The 22,054-nt window shown below is 40.4% G+C and overlaps 1 protein-coding gene across 1 annotated transcript in view; it reads left to right on the top strand.

Annotated features, from left to right (window-relative positions):
* The window catches only part of tenm4 (teneurin transmembrane protein 4), a 1,444,950-nt gene that overhangs the window by 80,623 nt on the left and 1,342,273 nt on the right, over nt 1-22,054 (top strand). Inside the window, 1 exon segment of the mRNA XM_052026216.1 lies at nt 4,471-4,518. The gene's annotated coding sequence lies outside the window, so the exon portion shown is untranslated.

Below are 22,054 nucleotides of genomic sequence, written 5' to 3'. Positions count from 1 at the left end.
ATCAGCATCTGCGACCAGTTTGAGTTGGCATCAGGGGCCAGAATCAACTGCGCAAAGAGCGAGGCCGTGCTCTTTGGCAACTGGCCTGACTGATCCAACATCCCCTTCACCATCAGGCTTGACTCTCTGAAGGTGCTGGGTATCTGGTTCAGAGGAGCTGGGACGTGTGACAAAAATTGGCGGGAGCGGATTGGGAAGGTGAAGCAGAAACTGGGACTGTGGGAACGGCGCTCCCTATTGATAACTGGGAAGAACTTGGTCATCAGGTGTGAGGTGCTCTCAGGGCCGCTGTACTTGGTGCAGGAGTGGCCTGTTCCTAGCTCCTCTGGCTTGGAAATCACCTGTGCCGTCTTCCGGTTCATCTGGAGCTCCAAGATGGAGTGGGTCCGATGGGTCACCATGCACAAGTCCCTGGACAATGGGGGTAAAGGTGTCCCCAGTGTCGCCCTCATGCTGATGACCACCTTCGTCTGTGGCTGCATCAGGCTGTGCGTGGAACCCAAGTACATGGGCACCAACTGTCACTACGTACCGAGGTTCTACCTGTCCCGGCTGTTGTGAAGGATGGGCCTGGCCCTGTGGCCACACAATGTCCCAGTCAGCTGGACGTTGCCGCCCAACCTGTCCTTCATGGAAAAGTTCTTCCAGAACAACACCTTCGACCACAAGTCCATCAGGCAGTGGTCAGCACGGAACATCCTGCAGACACTGCGGGAGAGGGACTCAATGGATACCGTGGGGTGGTGCCCTGAGCAGACTGTCCAGACCATCTGGCAGAATGCCTCATTATCAGAACTCACCAACAAGCACCAAGACCTCGCTTGGCTGGCGGTGAGAGGGGCCCTCCCAGTCAGATCCTTCCTGCATGGTCAGAACATCAGTCCCAGCACGCGCTGTCCCTGGGAGGACTGCGCTGGGGACGATACAGTCGCCCACCTCTTTGCGGGCTGTGGGTTTGTGAGGAGGGTGTGGCGAAAGATGCAAGGGTCCTTGTCACGGTTCGTCCCCAGCAGCTGCGTAACAGAGGATTCTCTGATCTACGGGCTGTTCCCAGGGACACAGAGACAGACATCAACTGCTACTGGAAGGTCTTCAACTAGGTGAAAGGCGTCCTTTGGGCTGCCCGAAACTTGTTGGTCTCCCAGCACTGCAAGATGTCCGTAGGGGAATGCTGCCGACTGGCACATTCCAGGCTGCAGGAGTACGTGCTGAGGGACGCACTGAAGCTGGGTGCAGCCAATGCAAGGGCTCGGTGGAGAAGGATGACAGTTTAGGGTTCTTCTGCCACAGAAAAGGGAGGGGTGGGGTCAGGTGAGGAAGGCCCTTAAAGATTGCAAGCACGAGATTGGGATATCACCCCAGGGAGCCACACGAGTGGCATCGGTGCTGTGGTTTATATAAAAAGTAACACTAATAATTGATCTGTACACGAATGTAAAGGTTTGCACTGTTTTATTATTGTATATAGTTTGTCTTTTATTATGAATAAAGTTTATTTTGGTAAAAGAAAATTCTACCAACTGCATTACTATCTTCAGCCACTGCTCAATTTACTGCATCCCTCTCAATGAACCACCAAAACTCTCCATTAATCACAACCTAACACTAATTGTAATATGATTTTCTTCACAGTCACACACTTAGCATTTATGCAAGTGTGCTAATCACGGCTCAAGTAATGAACACATTTGAATCCCATAACTTAAAACTTAGTGCTCAGAAAATCTCAGCCAAATGTACACATTTAAGCACCAGAAGCTGCAGACTTACTTTTAAATGTAGTGAAAGAAAATGAAGATATAGTTAAATTATTTTCTGCCATAGAAAGAAATCAAATGAAAATCTGCTAAAATAAAAAAGCTAATTAGCCCCAGTAGTATTTGTTTGTATCATAAGAGCTTCCTTGAACTTATCCTTCTCTTCCTGAGATGATTTCCATCTTCTAGTCTCAGCATTAGAGCACATGATTTCCACTGAGAGCAGAGAGTGGGATGTTTGTTGACAGATTGGTTATGCAAATAACAGCCTGTGTAATTTTAAGGAAGAAATCACAAGGATGAGAATATAAATGTATTGCTTAAAAGCGCTACCCACACTTGAAAGCATAAATGATTCTTTCATATTCTTCTTGTCAGTTTGACACATGAGTATTTTTCCCTAAGTGTAACGAATTGGAAGGATGCAAGAGCCAAAGAGTGAGAGGATTGTTTTTGGTCTCTGTAAACAGCTATTCTTGTCTTCCAGTTTTCCAACAGGAATGCTCCTTTTCCTATCCCACAAAACATTCTAGCTAGATCTCACCTCAACCACTTCCAAAGAGCTGAACTACATCACAGAGGATTATTTCATGACAAATTCTTTGAATCATTTCATTTGACGAAAGGGGCAGATAATAAGAAAGAATATATTATTCCTTGCTTTCAGTAATGATGCATCAGAGAAAAACTGAGCTGCTTCTTACGTCCTTCACATTGTGAGTTAATGGAATGATTCAGCCTGAAGAACTAAAGGTGGTCATTTAAAAATCTGTATATTAAAGAAGATTAGGTGAACGCCAAATAGTACGTTTTATTTTTCTCAAGTTGACCTTGTGTCTGAGAAATGAACTGAGTCTAGCTTTTCATGACAACAGTTAACCATCTGTGCTCAGTTAAATCTCCACCTAATTTCCAAGTTTATCTAACTAAAGTACCCAAAGTTCAGCTCTAAGAAAGCTGAAATGCTTCAGGAACGGTCGTGAAGATAAAGGCTCTAAAGTGGACTGTTTTAACAGGCTGAAAACCTCACTGCAGAAATGTATAACACACCTTCAACCAGCTGTCTGATATAGAAAAGTATCCAAATAAAGACACTGGAAAAGAAAACACAGGCAATGTGTCTTTTTGCCAAATCAGAAAGATTTCTACTAAACTAAATCGAGAAAGAATGCAGATGGATGCTAACTATGGTGCTGAAAACTTGTTCTCCAGAACTAGCCAGAGCCAAGCTGTTTCAGTCTTGCAATAACATTGGCATCCACCCTAATCTAACCTCCCATCAGAAATGAGTCAGTCATCTGGGTGCTGGAGTTGTTTCCAGAATTCTATGTTCTAAGGGATCACACTGAAGGAATGGCAGGAGAGTGCAGCACTAAACCAGAATGAAATGAGAAGTCTTTAAAACCTACCCAAAGGCACACATTGGCTGACTTATTGCACCATTTGCGATTGTCAAGTTCCAGGCCGGTCGAGCATGATCCTGAACAGAGATTTTAACCCAAGTCCTGCCAGGGCTGCTTATTTTCATTATCTTATTGCCTACTTGTACTTCCATATCAGAACTCCCTTAGTGATGATTTTGCCATCTCCAGAGTTTATTTTCTAGCATTTTTTTTCCACTGGCTGTTACGGACTCAGTGAAAGTCCCTTTAAGATAGAGTGCGTGTGTGTGTGGCGTGCTTACGTCAATAGAAGATAAAGGACGTAATGATGTTGTCGAAGAGGTAAGTCGAAGAGGAAGAGAGAGAGAGAGAGGAGGGAGAGAGACACCAGCCTGCTAGTTTCTCTATCGATGGATATGAAACAATAACTGTGTCTGCCATTGAAATCCATGTATGGAAATTGGAAGTAATCCAGTGGAGTTCACTTTGTTGCTGACCTGTAGAAGGAAACAGGTATTTGTGTGTACGACCACGATTCGGATGCTTTTCGGGGTGAGGAAGTCACTACCAAGTCAACACTGAGGTGTTGTTTGGGTTCCATCATGGAACATTTGGATCTCGTAATTACTCTCTCTATGTTTCTCTACATCTACGTCTTATCTTCAGACAACGGTGGTTGTTGAAGAAGCCTTTGCTCATGTTTCACCTTATGGCCTGCGGAACTGAACTTTAAGAACCATTTCTGGACTTGGAGTTTGGGACTTAGCCACACACACACACGAAGAGTTTAGTTTTTAGGGTTAATATTCAAGGTTTAACATTTTTGAATTCTAACATACTAACGTTTTTACTTTTATTTTTTGTATTATCATAAGTAGTGATTAATAAAATAGTTTTTAACACTGAATCATGACTCAGTGTGTTTCTTTTGTTGCTGGTTCATAACCTGGTCTTTCAATCTCCATCCTTCATAAACATCAATGACTCTAAAAATGCCACCACCTGCTTACTAACATACATAAAGACAACATTCATTGAAAGCCTTGTTTTTAGTCACTTTGGCCCTAAACTCCGGAATTTCCTCCTGAAACAGTCTACCTCTTAATCTCTCTAGTCTGTTAAGATGCTCCTTTGAATTAATGTTTTTGACCTAGTTGTGTGTCTTGGAAACTCCTGTTGCTGATTGATTTTATCAGTATTCCTCAGGTTAAGTGCCTTGGGACATTTTGTTGCATTGAAGTGAGCTTAACAAATGCAAACTGTTGTTATAAATTGACATTTTAAAATAAGAATGATAAGCTATTAATTGCCTGAATTGTTTATCTCAACAGTTAGCAAGAACCTGGGACTACGAAGTTTATTGAAGCTGAATGAATGAGGTATGATCATGAAATCTGCCCTTCTGTTTCTTATAACACTTTCCTGCACCAAATTTGTTCACTTGTGATAGATGAGACTCTGATTTTCTCCTTGTGTCAATTTTCAGATTTGTAATGATGAACATGCATTTCTAGTGCATGGAAAAGTGCATTTAATGCTTTATTTAGGTGATTGACTGTTCTACAACCTAATAGACAAGCAAAACATAGGAAAGAGTAAAACAATATGGAACACCACAGTTAAAGATTAATAAACTAGATTATTAATGACTTAATTTAACCTCATGCCGGTGTCAATTTTAGATCATATTATTTGTTGCTTCTTTCTTTGGTTTTGTAGTATCTGTTCATCTCTGTGGTGCAACTGCTATCTGTTCTACCTTTGTTATTTAGCAGAGGATACTTCAAGGTTTTCCTTGTGAACAAATAGTGCTGCGCTGTTTGTATTGGCTGAATTTTACTACCAGCTCCAGGCAGGAAACAGTCCCTGGTCAATTCAACTGGCAATTGTGGAATTTTAATGAGTTGTATTAATATTAAAATTTTAGGGCTATAAATTTACGACAACAGCATGCACTTAAATAGTGCCTTTAATATAGTTGTTTCATAGTCATTATCAGAAAGGAAGATATTAAAGACTACTTAAAGAAGGGGGTGAGATATAGAGGTGGAATTCAGTGCTTATTTGTCTGATGTTGTTGTAGCATTTTTGATAGTGCACATTTTTCTGTGCATTGATCACACTTCCAGTGGCAGCCTCGGCAATTTGAACAAAGTGTCTAAAACTCCCATATTTATACCTCATTAGTTTGGGCTTTCCTTGATTCTTTATTATTAATCTGAAATAAAATTCTTTGAAATATGTTTATGAACATTCTACCGATTGAAATCTTGGTGGTTAACCGTAAGGAGAAATATGAGGTTCAATGGTAGAAGGTGGGGAAGTGCTGCTTTATGTTGGAGATTCATGTCGAGGATGAATATGTCCTGAGGTTGATTCCGGAGGTGAGGGGGTTAGCCTTTGAGGAGAGATTAAGTCACTTGGGACTATACTCGCTGGAATTCAGAAGAATGAGAGGGGATCTTGTACAAACATGTAAAATTATGAAAGGGGTAGATAAGATAGAGGCAGGAAGGTCTTATTCACTGGTAGGCAAGACTAGAACTAGGGGACATAGCCTCAAGATTTGGGGGAATAGATTTAGGACGGAGATGAGGAGAAACTGCTTTTCCCAGAGAGTAGTGAATCTGTGGAATTCTCTGCCCAGGGAGGCAGTAGAGGCTATATTTAAGATACAATTAGATAGATTTTTGCATGGTAGGGGAATAAGGATGATGGGGAAAAGGTAGGTAGGTGGATCTGAGTCCATGGCCAGATCAGCCACGATCTTATTGAACGGCGGAGCAGGCTCGACGAGCCAGATGGCCTACTCCTGCTTCTATTTCTTATGTTCATCCATCTGCTGTCCTCTGGACCCACCTCAATTTTAAGGTCATGGTCATTTGAAGTATAGGAATGGAGATGCTACTGATGTGCCCATTGCATGGAGTCTGTGAGCTTTCATCAGGGATTTGCCATTTTTTTCAAGGTGAAGTTGGCTGGTGTGTCCCGGGTGTCAAAAGCACATGATGTAAAGTCATGCTTGTGCATTTGTTTTCTGGCCCTTTATATATAGAAATTCTCTTTGGTTATTGCTTGAGTACAGCAGTAGAAGGCTTTGTGGGACTTGTACAGCAGCTACTGAAGGATGGATGGATGGAAACTTTCCAAACAAGAAGATTTGGCAGTTCTCTAGTCTTTGGTGGATCAAATATTAAATGGGGTGGAAAAATTTAATGGAATGAATTTTGGAGGCAGGCTACAACTTGCAAACACGACTGTATAGTATGTTCAGTGATGGAGGATGAATTTCTAGGTATATTAACTTTCACTGTTGATGCTTGCACTTGACTGGTTGTCACTTCAAAAAGATATTGCAGAGGGATCATTCTAAAGCAATGAATGTCAGTCTTGGTTAACTGGGATCACTCTTCCTTCTTAGTAGTGAGCTTGTGGAACTTTAAGCTAACTTGCTATTGATTATAGTGGCAATGTAACAAACTATTTAATTGTCTCTGAAGTTGTGAAAACAACAACATAAATGCAATGTATTTTTATTACAAACCAAAAACTGGAGGAAGCTAACTTTCATCACACATTTTCCTTTTAGAACTTCCAATGAAATGTAAATAATACTTGGTTCCTGTTATTAAACCATATCTTCTATCTCAGTAGATATTTAAAGAAACACTCTCATAGACTGATTTCCACTAACCTGGTTTGCCACTGTGAAGCCCTGTCAACTGAGAGTACCTAGAACCTGGAACATAAAACATGTAACAGCACAGCACAAGAACAGAACCTTTGGCCCATGCTGTCCATGCTAACAATTGGGAGATTTCTGGATTGCCATGACTTTCTACTTGTATCTCTGGATGGCATGATACCAACCTGATAAAACAAGCCCCTTTAAAAACAGTACAGGCTAAATTCAACATTGTGTCTTTGCAGAGACATCAGCAAATGCCGTGGGAAAAAATGGTGACATCAGAGTTGTGAGATGAGGAAAATCCTTTTCATGCAATGTGTAATTTTAATCTAAACTAGTGCTCCCTGCAAGGGTGGTGGAACTGACTCAACAGTAACTTCCAAGAGGGAATTCCTTTGCTGTTTGTGCTCTTTCAGGCTAACACAAGCATGAAAGACTAAATGACGTTTTTTCTTTGATGGTATAATTTGACATTCCCAGAATTCAACAAGCATTAACAAATGAAATCTATCCCATTCTTCTCAGGTCAAGCTTTCAGCACTGCCCATCTTCTGAAAGTTATATTATTGTTGCCGTGTTATGTGGTAAGGCTCTGTTGTGTGCCAATGGAACTTATGTTCACAACTTCCTACACAGAGGAGTATTTCAAAGCACATTCCAAGTGGGAGAAGGGTCCACTGGAGGAATTAGAGACTGTTAGATAAGGAGATCATGGTGATGTTGAAGATGTCAGTTTATTAATGGCCTTTTTGAAGCAAAGGCAAAACTATCACAGCCGCTTAAAAACCTGAAATAGAAACAGAAATTTCTGGAAATACAGTGTAGAATAGGCAGCATCCATGGAGAGAAAAGCAAAGTTAACAGAGGGCCCATTCACCTCTCCAATGATACCTTCAGTTGCATTCACTTGCTGGCCACACTGTCCGGCCTCTCCATAACCCAGGATGGCCTGTGACTGGTCAGATACAGACAAAGGGCACTCAGGCCCTGCCACTGATTAACCTGTTGCCCTTCTGATAGTTATGCTGTCAGAGGGCCTTTTCCACTGTTTCTGAATATCTCATTTAAATATTTTAAAAACAAAATGTATTTCCATAAATGTAAGAGAATAAAATCACATTGGACTAATATACACAAACTTAAGACAGAATTTTAAAGAACAAACCACTTACTTTCACTGAACTTGGTGAATATCTATGACCTGGTTTGATAAACCATGCTGCATAGTGTGTATCTGATTCCTCAGCTTTTACATCATTCGTAGGCAGTACATCATGTCATGGAAGGTCCTTTGGCCCAACAGGTTGTGGAACACCCCTAGATGCAGTGGAGAGTCCAAGGGCAAAGCAAGAGGATAGATGAGCCTGTTCTTGATCCCCAGGATGAACCCTTCTTCTACTGTACAGTGCACCAGCATTGAGGTCCAGACCATGCTGATACACACAGCACAGCTTCTGCATGGAACCGCCAACTGGCTTTCAGCGTGATCTGGCACATTAACTCTGCTTCTCTCTCCACAGATGCTGACTGATCTGATGAATATTTCCAAAATTTTCCTCTGAAGTAGCAGTAAGGTGAACTTAAGGCATTACACCCAAAACCAGTAAAGTCTAGAGCAGCCATACAGAAAATGAAGAGAATCCCACAATAAAAAGTATGAGGGGTACAGTGAGGGAATCTGGATGATGGAATTGATGGTTGTGTGGCCAAGTTTGCAGATGATACAAAGATGGGTAGGGGGAAGGTAGTGTTGAGGAAGTGGGGTCTGCAGAAGGACTTGGACAGGTTGGAAGAATAGACAAAGAAGAGGCAGATCGAATACAATGTAGGAAGTGTATGGTCATGCACTTTGGTAGAAGGAATAAAGGTGTAGACTATTTTCTAAATGGGGAGAGAATTCAGAAATCGGAAGTGCAAAGGGACTTGGGAGTCCTAGTGCAGGATTCCGTAAAAGTTAACTTGCAGTTTGAGTCGGTAGGAAGGAAGGCAAATGCCATGTTCACATTCGTATTGAGAGGACCAGATATAAAAGCAAGGATGCAATGCTGAGGCTTTACAAGGCATTGGTCAAACCACATTTGGAGTATTGTGAACAGTTTTGGGCCCCATACCTAGGGAAGGATGTGCTGGCGTTGGAGAGGATCCAGAGGAGGTTTATGAGAGTGATCCAGGGGATGAAAGGGTTAACGTATGAGGAGCTTTTGATGGCTCTGGGCCTGTACTCGCTGGAGTTTAGAAGGATAAGGGGCATCTCATTGAAACCTACCGGATATTGAAAGGACTGGATAGAGTGCACGTAGAGGGGATGTTTCCAATGGTGGGAGAGTCTTGGACCAGAGGGCACAGCGTCAGAATAAAAGGACATCCCTTTAGAACAGAGATGAGCAGGAATTTCTTTAGCCAGAGAGTAGTGAATCTGTGGAATTCATTGCTTCATATGGTTGTGGAGGCCAAGTCATTGGGTATATTTAAAGTGAAGGTTGATAGGTTCTTGATTAGTAAGGGTATCAAAGGTTATGGGGAGAAGGCAGGAGGATGGGGTTGAGAGGGAAAAATAAATCAGCCATGATCGAATGGCGGAGCAGACTCGAAGGGCTGAATGGCCTAATTCTGCTCCTATGTCTTCTGGACTTATGGAATTTTGGCTGATGAATTTCAGGAATAGGTAGGAAGCCAAGCAGATAGTGAAAGAGATTCTGTGGGCCATGGATATTTGATGGGGACAGGGTTTGAGGGCAACAAAGTTCTAAATTTATTGATGTTTGTGAACTGAAGATGGGAGGTAGAGCTTTGATCCTTGATGTTATGACTCATGGTTTTCAGCTTGTGAATTCCAACTCCTGATCTGGAACATTTATTGAAATCCCATCCAAGAAAGAGCCTTAGAATGAACTGTTTTTAGAATCTGAAAACCTGTTCAATGCAGGGATTAAAGACCTGCAGAATAAGAAAAGTAGTAAAGAACATAGCACATAGAACATTACAGCACATTACAGGCCCTTCAGCCCACAGCATTTTATCCTGCTCTAAGATCTATTTAACCCTTCCCTCCCACATAGCCCTCCATTTTTCTAACATTTATGTGGCTATTTAAGAGTCTCTTAAATGTTCCAAATGTATCTGCCTCCACCACCTCTGCAGGCGGCGCGTTCCACGCACCCACCACTCCATGTGTTTAAAAAATTTACTTCTAACATCCCCCTTAAACCTTCCTCCAATCACCTTAAAATTATGCCCCCTCGTGTTAGCCATTTTTGCCCTGGGAAAAAGTCTCTGACTGCCCACTCGATCGATGCCTCTCATCATCTTGTACACCTCTAAAGAAGAATTTCATACTAAATGTGGTAACAGTCGTGAAAGATGAAAATTAGACTGGAATCACGCAGTGCAAGCTGCAAAAGTGAGAGTTATTTTTGACACTTTTGTTTTAGTCATGGAAGGCCAATGTTGTTTATGCAGAGAACATTGTAGAAATTAGTTGTGGCACTATTCAAGCTCCTACTGCCATGGTTATTACACAACTATAATCCGAGAGTAGATCCTTCAGGAACTAGAGGTGCAAGTGATATCTTTATCTTTATTAGTCACATGTACATCGAAACACACAGTGAAATGCATCTTTTGCATAGAGTGTTCTGGGGGCAGCCCGCATGTGTCGCCACAGTTCCGGCACCAACCTAGCATGCCCACAATTTCTTAACCCGTACGTCTTTGGAATGTGGGAGGAAACCAGAGTACTCGGAGGAAACCCATGCAGACATGGGGAGAACGTACAAACTCCTTACAGACAGTGACCGGAATCGAACCTGGGTCACTGGTGCTCTAACAGTGTTATGCTAACTGCTATACTACTGTGCCTGCCCCTACACTACCATGCAAGTGAAGGGTGGTGATCTAAAGAATACTCTGTCTGAAAGCTCCAGAGATGATGATGATGATATCTTTATTAGTCACAGGTACATCGAAACACACAGTGAAATGCATCTTTTGTGTTGAGTATTCTGGGGGTAGCCCACAAGTGTCGCCATGCTTCCGGTGCCAACATAGCATGCCTACAACTTCCTAACCCATACGTCTTTGGAATGTGGGAGGAAACCGGAGCACCCGGAGGAAACCCACACAGACACGGGGAGAACGTACAAAGTCCTTACATTCACTAAAAATGGGGAAGGTGCTTGACAACAGAAGAAAAACCTTTCTTCCTGTATCTTAGGAAGGTTAACAAAAACAACACAGGAAACTAAAGTTCAGAAAAGCAAAAAAAAATGCTGATGCCAGAAGTCTTAGATAATAACAGAACATGCTGGAAACACTCAGTTGGTCACATAGCACAAATGGGGAAAGAAACTATGTCAACTTCTCTTCAGAACTGGAAAAGTAAGCAAACAACCAGTTTTAAGTTGCAGAGAGGGTGGAACGAAGAGACGGAATGACGCACCTGGTATTGGTGTTGGCTGAGAGAGGATGGTAATGGATTGCAGCTGATCTGTTTGGAGAAGATGCAGTCAGAGGGAAATGATTGAGGACGGAGGAGAGAGAAAAGAGTACTGGAGCTTTGAGATAAGAGCCATTGTAGTTGCTGGAAATCTGGAAGTGAAGCAAATGCAGCAGGAGGGTGGGGCAGACTATTCATGCCGGCACTCCCAGTCTGTTCACATTGGCACACTCAATCTTTTCACGTTGGCACACCCAGACTGTCCAGGTTGGCACACCCAAACTGAGCTCCATGAGTAGGTCAGCTTTGGAAGGCAGCCAAGAAAAGACTCCAACTTCAGGACCTTCACTTTCACAGAAAAATCCCAGGTTGCCAAGAGTTACGTGGGAAACATTGGCTGTTGTCTGATGAATCCTTAACTTTTCCCCACAAGATCTAGGCTAATGAAACCGCTGCACTGTAAAGCTCAGTAGGGTAGATTGCAAATTGGTGAGCAGCAAGTGAAACTTGATCAAAGGAAATATAAATTGCGCCATCTGTGGACGAAAGAATCCATGAAGGGACATTAACTTAAACTGAAAAAGAAATGAATGGAAAGCTATTGAATGCGTAGGAGTGAGTGAAAGAACCAGGTGTTGGGATGTATTTGTAAGTCAATTTTGAGCCTGAACAATGAGTTACGCTTGGTAATTTGTAAGTCATTGGTGCTATTAGATTCTGAATATCGTGTATATTTCTTGTTGCTGCAGAAAAGAAAACAGAAGAAGACAAACAGAATGATTGATAGGATGGGAGGGACTGGGTTCTGATATGAGATTTGTTATATATGACATGTTCTTACTGATATGCCCAGTGGAACCTATCTCTACCAAGAGCTGTTTTTAGATCCTGGTGAAGGCCACAAACCTTTGTCAATACCAAATAATCGATCCCATGGGAGATTGATTAGTTACTGTGAAGCTCACCTTGGACTGCACTTTCCTAAGTAAAGGCCAGGCCTATCTTGTAGGGATAACAAGTCGGGTATTATGGAAGCACACTTGAAGGAACAATGTTCATGACCTAACACGAGGGTTTGGGATGTGCCTCCAAAGTTGGGGTGAGGTTGAACTGAGGTTGCATTCCCTATAAGGAAATCAAAATGAACTCTTTAAATAGCAATTAATTAAAGTAATTTATTTTTAAATGTTCTGTTTAGTGAAAGTGACGAGCTTAATCTGTGAACTGCTTGTTCATTGAGTGAAACCTATTTGAATATAAAAAATTGTAAGTGCCAAACATTTTACTTTTTACTACTGCCTGAAATTGTTTCAATTTTGTACTTAGTCCAAAAAATATTACCCGTTCCACAGCATATCAGATGTAAATGCTTTTCTAAAGTATGTACTCTTGGAGCGTTTAAGTCTCAATTCTTGAGTCTTCAGTAAGACTTATCTGGACCACATCTAGTGCTAAACCTGATAATTTGTACAAACATATATTTTTATTTCCTACACTCAATTTTTTTTATATTTTATCTCTTCACTGAAATGGTTGGGTGCCATGAAAATAATGATAAGATGTGGAAAATAAAGAGCATTTTTTTAAATTGCATTTTTTGCTAGCCTTTGTTTAGAAGCCATAACCTTCTCCAAAGAAAATAGCTAAGACAGTGTACTGTTAAAAGCAGTTCTCAGTTCAGAGTCAATATAAGACTCTGAAATGGAAATTTTTGTTTCAGCGATTCTGTTGCAGATAACCTCTTTGTTGGAATAAAAAAATGACTTTTTGTTTGGAGTAATTGATTGTCTTCAACTAACCTGACTTTCTACCTGTGCTTTTCTTAAATCAAATTGTTTCTTATCAGATTTTTCACAGTACCTGATGCTTGCTGATTTTAAAAGTTGACCACTACTTTGAAGACTCATAAGTTTAAAAGAGTCAGGAAATTAAGATAGAAATCCTTGGTTCAGATAAATAGAGAGTTTTCAGTTTTGGATGTTCTACTAGCCTTATCAAGCACTCGCATGTCGGAAGATCTTGAGTTAAGTATTCTATTCAGCTCAAATTATTATGTCTGCACATAACAATAAAACCACTTTATTTTATTTTCTTAAAATTCTAGTATGCATGAATGAATCTGCAAAATGGACGTAGCAGCATGACCTCAGTGGCTGCTTTGATGGTTGATTGCAGGATTTGGTGGGGTTGGGGGTGGGGACTAGGATTGGGACTCAGACAAGCTGCAGGAAAGGATTGTTGGGAACCAGGTTGTCTCATGTTATCCAATGATGTAACAATGTGGTCCAACCTCTCCTCCAAAGCTCCAAAAAAAATGACCTGGACAGGGAATGCCATTATCCCATTCACCCTGACTCACAGCTAGAAGTACCTGGTCGAATTTCCAGAATGACATGAAACAATACCTCATTATGACTTTTCACTGCTGAGAAGTAAAATTTAATTTTAGCTGTTTAATGTAAAAAAATATGTTTAGTCATTGAATTTCTTTGCATTCATGCAATATGGTCTTTCTTTTGCAAGTAAAGTGTTACTTGTTGGTAATTTTGTACTGTGGAAGCCCATATCTCAAATCTGCTCAGGATTATTTTATACAGAAGATTTGGAATCAGCCCATAAGTAACCCTCCCATTCTGTGAATTATGGTTGTATTTGTGGCCTGGCTCCAAGGGGGAAATGCGTTTATGCATTCATGCCACTATGTTCTCCCATGAGGCTTAAATTATATTAGAGCCTGAATTTACTCCTAGTGCATAATTGTTGACAGTTCCACCCTCTAAGAGTCAAGTTCAATTAAGTTAATACTGCCATAAAGTAATGGGTCACTTGGCAATCTTGAAATAAAGAGCTTACTTTAATTGTTCATCTGTCTTTTCAAAACCACTCTTTAATATAGTTCCTTTGAAGCAAAAGAAACACAAGATTTTGTTGGCTTGCCATAAGATTATAAAACATGAATATGACAACCATCTGGGAGCATTTCAATGGTGCTTTAAAAAGACTGGTAAGCTGTGGAAGGATTTGCATGAATAAGCATGTGCACTTTAAAGGGAAGCACTTGATTCACTTGTAGCATGAAAAAGATTAAATGCAGCATTTGGAATATAACTACTTTTATTTACAAACTTAGCTAACTGTCAAATTAAAAGTTTAGCTGCACAAAACCAGTGATATCAGAACTTTAAAACAGAAAATGCCTGGGGACACCTGAGAATGGTCAGTGTGGATCGGCAATAACATCTCCTCCTCACTGACAATCAACACAGGGGCACCTCAAGGATGCGTGCTTAGTCCACTGCTCTACTCTCTCTACACTCATGACTGTGTGGTTAGGCACAGCTCAATCGCAATCTGTAAATTCGCTAATGATGCCACTGTTGTTGGTAGAATCTCAGATGGCGATGAGGAGGCGTACAGGAGTGAGATAGATCGGCTGGTTGAGTGGTGTCACAGCAACAACTTCGCGCTCAATGTCAGTGACTTTAAGAAGGGGAAGTCAGGAGAACACACACCAGTCCTCATTGAGGGGTCAGCAGTGGAAAGGGTGAGCAGCTTCAAATTCCTGGGTGTCAACATCTCAGAGGATCTATCTTGGGCCTAACACGTTGAGGCAATTATGAAGAAGACACACCAGCGGCTCTACTTTATCAGGAATTTGAAGAGATTTGGTATGTTATCAAAGACTCTTACAAATTTCTATAGATGTACAGTGGAGAGCATTCTGACTGGTTACATCACAGCCTGGTACGAAGCCTCCAATGCAGGGGATCGCAAGAGGCTGCAGAGGGTTATAGATTCAGCCTGTTCCATCACGGGTACCACCCTCCAAACCATTGAGGACATCTTCAAGAGGCAGTGCCTCAAGAAGGCAGCATCCATCATTAAGGACCCTCACCATCCAGGACATGCCCTCTTCTAATAACTACCATCAGGGAGGAGGTACAGGAGCCTGAAGACCCACACTCGGTGATTCAGGAATAGCTTCTTCTCCTCCGCCATCAAATTTCTGAACTATTCATGAACACTACCTCATTATTCCTTTTATTTGCACTCTTTATTTATTTTTGTAATTTATAGATTTTTATGACTTTGCACTGTACTGCTGCCACATAACAACAAATTTCACGTCATACGTCAGTGATAATAAACCTGATTCTGATACTACGTGACTCTTTGACCGCAAAATGTAAGCCATACATTTTGGATTAGGTGTTCTGTAAAATACTTTAGAAATATTATAATGAAACCTGAAACAAGTGACCACCTTTAATATCAATATTTATTGGTAATGCAAAGGATACATGAAGCACAGGCATCTTTCAGTGCCTTAGGAAACAGGTGAAACGTGTGAACCTGGAGGTCACTTGTTTGTACTTTGGTCTGAGTGAGTTGATTTTTTCTAAAGTAAAACCAAAAAAAGTACCTAGCAGATCACACACCAGCGTATCCCAGGAATCACTGGGAATGTTGCATTTCTTCAAGGAGGCTATGAGCTCAACTTTTTTTCTTCCTTTTCTTCAGTTTTCTTCCTTTCAATCTTTTCTTCGGTCTGCCTTGTAAACTTTGCCTGTGACAGAGTTTGGAATACAGTTGTGAGTCTGCTGTTGGGAATATGAACAATGTAGCCTGCCCAGCATAGCTGACTGAATGAAATTAGGGCCTCCATGCTGGGGATGTTGGCCTGGAATAGAGCTTGACATTGGTTTGATTATTCTCCCATTGGAGGCAATGTTGATGGTAACTTTCCAGTGCCTTCAGATGCCCGAGTAGTTCACGTCTCAGAAGCTTTTGGGAGGGATGATCACTTATGCCTGGTAGGTCATGAGATCTTGATCTCCAAACACCTTTTTCCTCAATTGGCCATAAGTCATTCTGCCACATTGAAAGTAACAGTGAATTTCATCATGGATACTGCCTTTCAGTATTAACATTAAATGGGAAACCTATGCTTTGTGATCAATTATGAAATAAATGTTAACCATTGTCACAGTAGGCGAGTTTGTCACTCAGCAGAAATTTAAATTTGTGGCTTTCATGAAATGCCAGCTGGCTGTAAAATAAATGAAGAAGATTGGTCAAATCATTAGCTGTAGTGATTCGTAATACAGTTTTAAATAATATGACCTAGAAGTTCTTCAATGCCTCAGTCACATTATTAAAGCATCACAGTGCAGGCCAATGAATGAAAGAGCAATAATCGGAGTAATTGCTCTCTCTAACTACCATTATTTAAAGTATGCTGAGACAACTTTGGTCTTCAGATGCTGGAAATATGAAACAAAAACCGAACATGACTTTGGTCTCCTCTACTGCTCCAATGATGCCCAATGTAAGCTTTTGGAACAGCACCTTACCTTCCATCTGTGTGTGTTCCAGCCTTTTGGATTCAAAACTGGATTCATTACTGAGTTCAACAATTTCAGATAGCCGCCTCTTTCTTTGCTTGGATATTTCCCTTTCATTTTGTTTCTTTGTTTCTTTTTTCTGCTTTCTTTCACTGCCATCGATTATAATAAAGGTTGCCCAGACGACTTTGGTCTGCACTCTCCCATGGACAATTCCTCAGTTTGCTGCATTCGCCCACCCCTCCCTGCAATTTAAAACATGTTTGTTTTCTCAGTTTTTCAGTTCAGATGAATAGTCCCTGATCTCTCTCCATATTAGAAGAAGCCTTACGTAAATAAGTGAAACTAATGGAGGAAATGAGGTAATTTGTGGGGATGGGGATTAAGAATGGATCAGGAGTCTGGGCAAAGGGTGTGGACACGTGATCCAGCCAGGGCCCAGCAACAGTGGAAGATCAGCACCTGATCTGGGGTCCTATCAATATCACATGATGATGGTAGGTGGTGTTAAGAGTGAACAGAAGTCAGACTATTTATAGAGAGCTTACCTGACAGAAAATAAATGGCTAAGATTCACTGCCAATGGGCTTGTTAGATATGGCCAGCATTAACATACGCCAGAGCAGTTCATGACTCCTCAGCCCTGTTTCCATATGAGTGACCTTTGCTAGCCACAAGCTTCAAATGTGCAAATGAATTTTGTGTAAGTAGTTTCAAGGTGCGAGTTGTTTATCATTTGACACCACTGCTTGTGCTTCGCAGCCTCCATGTGTATGCTATACATATGTACAGAACACTTGTAAAAAAGGACCTTCACAGGACTGTCCCGTGTTTAATAATTGGGTGTGAGATTGAATTTCTTAATAGTACATAGAACTGATACATCATGCAGAAGAATTTCTATCTCCGTTTTCCCTTCTAGTACCTGGTTAATACAGGTTCAAAGCAAATTGGCCTAGAAATTCTTCAGTACCTTAACGTGTTAAAAAGCCACTGAAAAGGAGATCCAAGGCTAAGGCTCAATATTAAAGGCCTGTTGACTACTGAATTAAACAGCTCCTTCCAAGATTGAACCTGGAATATCCTGGTTCCAGGCCTCTGAGCTGTTTTGTTGTTGGAACTGAGTACCTGTTTCTGCATGTAACCTTGGTAACAAAAAAGAATGAGTGTCAACATGATACTCTGGATTGAACATCATTAAATCAATTCACAAGAAAATGCTGTTCAGAACAGCTTGATCCTACAAACCTACTGAAAGGATTAAGCAAAATATATCCATAATTTCTCATTCTTAAGAAATATTTCTGATCTTTTTGATTGTCAGAAATACTTGAAAATCTCTGATGAAGCAACTTTATTATTAAAGGCACTTTGATTAATTTTGACATGACAGACCAGATTAAATGTAAACTGGGAGCAGCTACCTGCAGGTAAATCTACATTTGGGAAGAAGGAAACTTTTAAAAGTGAAATAGTGAGAGTGCACAAACAACTTGTTCCTATGAGGGTGAAAGGTAAGGATAGCAAATCCATGGCACCTTAGGTGTGAAGGGACAGTGAAGATTTGATAAGGAAATAAAAGGAACCATATGGTATTATAGTGCAGTGAAAGCAGAGGGGAAACCATTCCGATTTAAACTTGTCCTGTTTGTCCGCGTTTGGCTCATGTCCCTCTAAACCTTTCCTATCCATGTACCTGTCCAAGTGTCTTTAAAATATTGTTAATGTACCTGCCTCAGTCACTTGCTCTGACAACTCATTCCATATACTGGCCTCCCTCTAGGTGAAAAAGTTGCCCCTTAGGTTCCTATTAAATCTCTCCCCCCTCACCCTAAACCTATGTCCTCTGGTTCTTGATTCCCTAATCCTGGGAAAATAGACCCTGGGAGTCTAATAAGGATAGGACAAATACCATTAATGGTAGGGCCCTCGGGAGTATTGAGGAGAAAATGGATGTTGGTGTAGAAATCCAAAGATCCCTGAAGGTGGCAGCAGATGTAAATAGGGTGGTGAAGGAAGCATAAAGGTCGTTGGCCATCCTTAGTTGGGGTATAAGAGCACAGAGGTCTTGGTACGACTTTATAAAACAGCGGTCAGGCCACAGCTGGAGTATTGAGTGCATTCCTGGTCACCACACTGTAGGTAGGACATTATTGCACTGGAGAGGTTGCAGGGGAGATTCACCAGGATGTTGCCTGGAATGAAGTGTTTCAGGTATGAGGAAGGACTGGATAGGAAGAGGTTGAAAATGACCTGATCCAGGTATTCAAAATTATACAAGGCATTGAAATGGTCGTAGATCAGTAACGTTTCTCCATGGCTGAGGTGTCTAAGACCAGAGGGTATAGGTTTAAATTGAGGAGTAAAGGGTTCAAAGAGGATCTGAGGAAATTTTTTTTTACCCAGATATTAATTATCATCTGGGATAGACAGGCACTCTCACAGCATTTAAGAAGCTTCTGAATGAACACTTGAATCACTAAGGCATGGTATACTATGGACTGAATCACTAAGGCATGGTATACTATGGACCAAGCACTGATAAATGGGATTTGTATAAATAGATACTTGATGGTCAGTACAGACACAGTGGGCCAAATGGCCTGTTTCTGTGCTGTATGATTCTATGACTTAATGCAACATTCACGATTTGCCCACTCTGAATTTCCTTTAAGCTGCAGGGATAAGATACAAGGTTAAGCAGAAAGCGATCTCACAATTTCATGCAAGTCATCAATTCAGTTTCCTATGGCATAGTATTTCCATCTTCAAATCAACCTCCTTTTGTTCTGAGAACAAAGTAGGCTATCATGTCTGTTTCAGCGCAATTATGAAATTGAGGCCAAAAATATGTTCAACATTGCAATAGTTAAGTTAGAATTTGTTTCTTTTAAGAATCGTTTGCATAATCACATGCAAACTTTAATGATCCAGTGCAATTATGAAGCAACAGAATTTTTTTTTTCTTTTGAATTAGTTTCATTTGATATTTTGAAGCAGGCTAATCTGATGCAGGTCATCTAGTTGAAAGTGAGGTCTTTGTCAGAAATTTCTAATAGCTGTGTAATAATCCTCTGGTTGGGAATAACTGCATTTAAAATCACTGAAAATAACAGAAAAAAACATATTGACTCATTTAACAATTTTTGTTAGCATGCATTCATCAATACCTCAGCAAACTAATATTTTCTGATACGTGAAAGCTTTAAAGCTAGACCTATTCATGCCTTTACACTCAAGGCATTGAGTGCAAATTGAAGAGTCTTTTCTAACCACTGCAATCCATGAAATTTCACAATTCTGCCCCTGGCACGGCTAATGTTAATGCAAAGGCTTTTCCAGTCATTTTGTTGTTTAAAATATGTTAATGATATCATAAAAGTAAATAGTTTTGACCATGATTCATCCACACATTGCTCATGGATATTTGACTCTGGTTTGACTGAACCTGCTGATTGGGGTCAGAAAAATTCAAGCTGTAAAAATGAAAAGTGCTAGTTTGTGGGCGCAAACATAGAAAGCCAATCATAGTGATTAATAAATCACCAAAATTTAAAGAAGAATTATTTTCTGTTGTAACTAACTCTGCAGAAATACAAAACCAAATACAGATTTTCTGCTCTCTGTGTTAACCAATTTTCTCATGTACAATGGAGCCAGTGTCATTTATTTCTTGGTGCAAAGGAATTTCATCACTCACAAGAACAATGTAAATTAATTGTCTCTTTGCTTCATCTGAATTTTTAAATTGATAATCGCTTATTACTAATTGCCCAACCAGAAGTACTCTTTCTCTATTTATTCACATTTAAATAACACTGTAATTAAATCCTTTTTGTCTTCCCCACGCAAAATTCTCCTAGATGCACTATAGGGTAATGACTCATTTCAATGGAATCAAAGTTTCAAAGCAGAGTACAAAACAAAGCCAGTGCTTAGCATTACTAACCAAGGATGAATTTCTATTCCCTCATGTTTTTTCTCCATTGCTGTTATTGTCAAGGTGAATTTATTGTTCTCTGTGGCTCCATTTTTTGTGTTTTACTGGAATTCAGAGAAAAACATTGTACACTACTGTAGCCTATAGATTGATTATTAGTTCTTCATTCTCCATGTCCTTTCATTAATACTAACATTTCATTGTCCATTATTATGATGACCTGTTTGCATTCACATTTTCAGGAATTGCATCTTTGAAAGAAAACCTTTTTTTAATCTGCATCTTTCAGGATCTTTCTATTGAGGGTGCACATCCCTACTTCATTTTTCCTCCAGGCCCTCAACTAAATACTATGCCTGTCATGTATCTGCCCATTTTGCTTTTCCATTAACTTCTTCCTGAGTCTTTAATTCTTCTCATTGTTTGCAAGGCTGATACGGTTCTGAGAGGGATTAACAGGATAAATGCTGCAAAATTATTTCCTCTTGTAGAGAGTATAGAATTAGGAGTCAACCAATCAGGATTGAAATGGAGGTGGTAGGAGGAATGGAAATGTCTTTACTAAAAGGACCATCAACCTTTGGAAATCCCAGCTCCAAAGGTTTGTGGATGCTCATTTGATGATGATATTCTAAACTGATATTTAGAAACAAAGGGAATCACGGGATATGGAGATTGGGTATAAACTTGGCTGAGAAGGAGGATCAACAACCACCTTATTGAATGGTGAACGAGACTTGAGGGGCCACAGAGGCTGTTCCTGCTACCATTTGCTATGTTTTTTAAAAATGTAAGAAGAATCTTTTGTATCATCTGTGACTTTCAGGGCTTTTTGTATCTTGACTCACAATAGATGGTGAGAAGAATCATGGACACGACCTTAATGCAGCCCATTTATCTCAACTCCAAGTTTGCTGTCAATTGGACCATGTTTTATCCATGCTTCTATATTTCTTCTCTACTTTATGTAACAACAAATCTCCTGTACATCTTTGAAAAATCCACCAATTACATTTTCTAATTCAAATTATTCACAGACTTGCCTTGAAAATTGCTATGCTGCTCTGTGTTTAACCATTACATTTCCAAATGCTGAATGATTTTATTTTATGCCAAAGGTTCTCAGAGGTTTTCCACACTGATTTTGAACTAAATGGACTACAGTCTCTTTATTTATTCCTCTTTCAGCTGAATAAAGATGTTACACTGCCCACCCTCAAGCACAAATTGTACAATGAGGAAAGTTTGAAAAATTATGTTCAGAACCACTGATATCTCCTCTGACTTCTTTCAATACCCTTGAGTGTATGCCACCAGGACCCTGTAATTTATCTATTGGGCTCTGCTAATTGTCTTATAACTAATTCCTATTCTGCTGAAAGCTCAAAGTTTCAAGGTTCTATATTGCCCTTTAATATACTTATTTTCCCAATTACATCTAATATATTCCAAAAATGCAGATATTTATCTCACATATCCCCATATCTTCATCCTTCAAAATTTAGGA

This window comes from Pristis pectinata, chromosome 11, assembly GCF_009764475.1.
Source record: "Pristis pectinata isolate sPriPec2 chromosome 11, sPriPec2.1.pri, whole genome shotgun sequence".
Taxonomy (NCBI): domain Eukaryota; kingdom Metazoa; phylum Chordata; class Chondrichthyes; order Rhinopristiformes; family Pristidae; genus Pristis; species Pristis pectinata.
This window is presented reverse-complemented; position numbering and strand designations above follow the sequence as displayed.